Raw genomic sequence first — 4,294 nt, 5'->3', positions numbered from 1 at the left:
TCCTTCTTGAAACATTTATGTCAAACGTATAAAAGTTATATAAGTGTGGAGACTAAGGGTCTCCTTGCAGTAATCCTCTATTTGTCTCAAACGGTGGCCAATGTATATTGTCTTGTTTAATGATTGTTTTATATTGTCCAAATAGTAATCCTATCATTTTCGTTAAACGTTTACATGCTTGATATCTATTCATTTTAATTTATAAATCTATTATACTTACAGAGTCATATGCCTTTTCTAAATCTAAGAATAAAGTGAATACTTTGTCTTTTCTTAAGGAGTTGTAACTGAATTAATGCAATTAGCACAAAGAGTGCTACTTGGGTACTGCCATTTTTAATAAACGCATAGAGTTTTGTTTCTATAATTATTAGTACTGTATCTATCCAGTTGTTAAACTTGGAAATCAAAATTGCTGTAAATATTTTACGTAGACCTGATAGGTACCCAATCGAATTACCACCCAATAGCACTATTGGGTGGTAATTCGATGGCTCACCTCTATCTCCTTGTTTGAATATCATTGCAAATATTACTTCATTCCATTTTTCTGGTATTACTCCTAGATTATAAAACCCATTAAATTGTCTAGTTAAATATTTGGTTATTTCCAGGGGAAAGTTTTTGATTATATAATTAGGAACAAAATTGGAACCAGATGTTGATTTCTCTATTAGCTGTTTAATGCAATTTTGAACATCTTCCACCTTAAACACTTCTTCCTGGAGATATTCTTGAGATAAGTTGAGATCTTTTCCTATTGACCTGCTTTTGTTCTTGTAATCTTCTGAAAAAGTTTTAAAATAACTTAACCAACTGCTATAAGCTACTCATTTTGTTATTCTATTTACCTAATTGGAGACACGGAACTTATTAACTATAGACCAAAATACTTTTGTATCTTTAGACTCAATTAACTTTTTACTAATATTTGAGTAATAAATCTTCTTTTTTGCCTTGATTAAATTATTGTATATCCTTTCACTATCTAAACATTTTTTCAATGACTCTTCTGTGTTTACTTTTTTAAAATACTTTAAACTCTTTAGCTTTTTTATTTTGTAAGCATAACACTTGTTATCATACCAATCACATTTGTATTTAATCTTGTAGGATCCTGAACAACTCTTAAATCGATAAGTGTCTAATACTGTTGTTATATATTTATAGTTATTAATTGGGTTATTTTTTCTTTCTTGAGTCAAAATGTCCTTAATTTTGTGAGCTACTTCTTTTAAAAATTTAGATTTATTATAACATTCTTTGTTACCTATATTAGACTTGTCTTCTTGATTATAGTCCTATCTCCTGCCACTTTGTTCTCTTTTACTTTCCAGTACTAATTGGATCAGAAAATGATCTGATTCATCTGATTCCAACACTGTTAACGACTTGCAATAATCTAAAAGGAATTCAGAACAGATAATATAATCAATGATTGATTTTCTTTTCAGGGAAATGAAAGTATACTCGGCAAGAATGTTGCCCAAAATCCTACCATTCAACACTAATAGTTGATTTTCCTGTATGAAATCCAAAAGGATTCTTCCTTCATTATTTATCAATTTATCTCTGGATATTCTCCTATTCTTTATATTTTCATTTCTCTGTAAACTTTTTTTTATCCATTATCTCATCGATACGAGCGTTAAAGTCTCCACCAATAATCCATAGACTGACAAGATTAGACCATCTCTCAATGCATCCTTGAGCATCGTGTAAAACTACTTTTCTCTCTGAAGAGGGGAAAAGATAAAATAATATAATCCCTAAAAACCCTAAAAACAAATTTCTCCAATTTAATTTAATATTACTATTCAATTCAATCACCACATAAACAAATTTTTCTGTTGTATAGATATTGACAGTCTCACCCAGGCTTTTCTTAATTAACAGCAATAATCCTCCCAAAGGACGACCAAATTTACTTTTCCTTTGTGCACCACTAAATACTATCCTGTTGTCTTTTTCTAGAAGGTTCTTTTCATCTTTACTCAAGTTAGTCATCCAAGTTTCTGTAAATCCAATTATAGTATAAGTGTTTATGAATTCTTTCACAAAGACTTTATGTATTTTTCCCTGAAGACCTTGTATATTCCAGAACCCTATAAGAAAATTATTTTTGTCTTTATCAGTCGATTTTGCAATTTTATTATCATCATAAATCTGTTTTACCAATCTATTATTGTAAATATTGTCAATATCTATTTTTTTTGTTAGAAGAATTGATACCAAATGCAAAATAGCTTTTATCCCGGTCCTCTTCTAGATTTGTTGTCTGTCTATTCCTAAAAAATTATCCATCTGGATAATCTTATTTGAATTAGTATCAAATATATATGTTATATTGTCCTTTATAAAGTAATCATCTCTTACTAATATTTTATTTTTATTAATTTTCTCCTGTTTAATCCTATCTTGTAACTGTTTCCTTCTAATCCTTGATCTTCTACACAAGTCAGTTATAAATATTATTTTTTTCTCAATTTTATCGACAAATTTCGGTTTCGATGTCCAAAATTCTTTAAGAATTAAATTCCTTACTTTAACAGATTCCAGTATAATTTTTACAATAGAGTTATTCTTACTATTTTTTAAATCAAATTAGCCCTTCAACTTCTATATTTTTTATTCCTAAATCAACATTAATAAATTGTTTAATTTCTTGGACAAAATCCAAAGATTTAAACGGATAGTTGAAAATTGTAATATTCTTGTTAGTAATCTCATTTACCAGTTTATCAAATTCAAATTCCAACGTACCTTTTAAATAGTTATTATTTTTTAAGGTTTCTTCCAATATTTGTATCTTGTGACAAACTTTCTTCATATCTTCCTCATAACTATTGTTTTCTTCTTTCATCTTATTAACTTCAAATTTAATTAATTGAATTTCTAAGTTCAACTGACAAAATTTATCTTGAATTAGTTCATAAATATATTTTAGTGTATATTGGGAATCGTCAATACCTTGCACTTCAGCTTCTCTTGCTGGTTCAAAATAATCTTGAATTTTTGAATTCCTCGTAGTTCCAGTTATATCTTTACCGTCTTCTTCGATTTGGTATTCCTCACTTAAAAGTTCTACTAACTGATTTTTCCTTTCTACATCCTTGAAACTTTCTTTGTGAAGTCTGCCTCGCCCCCTTTTTTGCATATCTGCCTGACTTAACCGAAGTGGAGAGCAGGGAAGAGGGCCTGGGTTAATTTCGATTCTAGCCATTATTAGCATTATTTTGATTAATTCCAAGGTTATTCTAGTTTCAAAAAATCGTATCTTTACATATAACATTATATTATTTTTGTAATTTCATTCCAGACTTGCTCCATCAGCGCCTCAAAAAACTCACTCGCACGTCTGACGATCAGATCACACCCCCGGAGTTTTGTAATATTAAAATAAAAAGTTGCCAAAAAATTAGTTTTAACTACAAGAAGGCAGTGCAGGGGCCATATTCTGGTCACCGTTTCTCACAAGCCAGTCGCTGATGATTGGCTTGTGAGAAATGGTGACCAGAATACGGGCCTTGCACTGCTATACCAAAGAAGTCAATGTCCAATTTCTCGAAAATAGAAGAAAAAATACTGCATTAACACATTAGCAGTTTCTCATCATGTATTATAAAAACCCTATACTGTATCATGTGCTGTAAGTAGCTAATTAAGCTAGTTGTTTGCATAGTGTATCTTGATTTCTTCCAATGGTGGATGATTGGAAACAGTTTCAGTTTTAATCATTTAAAACAAAAACACTTCAAATGTTTAATAATTTTATAAATTAAAGTGATATATTTAAATTCTACTAAAAGTAGCATAAGCATTACATTATTAATTAATAATGAAATTTTTAAAATAACTTGAAGGCTTTCATATTTTTGTGCTTAATGTAGAATATAAGAAAAGATTATATCATCATTTTGACTTAAACATCTGAGAATTAAAAAATTTAGTTCATAGAAGAAAATTTTACAGATTTGAATAATTCATTTGAATGATCATTTAATTGTTCAAGACATTCAAAGATTAATCATTTGATTATAAAAATCATTCAAATGAATCTATCACTATTATTTGATAAAAAGAAAAGTTTTGTGTTTATAAATAATAAATTTTTAAGGCAATTAAAAATTAAAGAATTATATACAGTATTCTTTAATATATTTATTTAAGAAAATTTCTAATATTGGCACATTAATATCCCAATTTATAATTCACAAATATAACACATAAATTGGTTGTAAGAAAGCTTCATATATATCAATATGTCAAAATTTTCAAAGAATTGTTATAAAAA

General features: G+C 28.3%; 1 long non-coding RNA gene across 1 annotated transcript; it reads right to left on the bottom strand.

Moving 5' to 3' along the window:
• Window positions 1-592: 592 nt before the first annotated feature.
• LOC136972439 (uncharacterized) lies at window positions 593-1,524 on the bottom strand. Its single transcript, XR_010880330.1, has 3 exons — window positions 1,499-1,524; window positions 1,271-1,402; window positions 593-787 (listed from the first exon to the last, which is right to left on the bottom strand). It is a non-coding gene; the product is annotated as an uncharacterized lncRNA (long non-coding RNA).
• Window positions 1,525-4,294: the final 2,770 nt, after the last annotated feature.

The sequence above is a fragment of the Centruroides vittatus genome, unplaced genomic scaffold (genome assembly GCF_030686945.1).
Source record: "Centruroides vittatus isolate TY-2023 unplaced genomic scaffold, ASM3068694v2 contig_290, whole genome shotgun sequence".
In the NCBI taxonomy this organism is placed as follows: domain Eukaryota; kingdom Metazoa; phylum Arthropoda; class Arachnida; order Scorpiones; family Buthidae; genus Centruroides; species Centruroides vittatus.
This window is presented reverse-complemented; position numbering and strand designations above follow the sequence as displayed.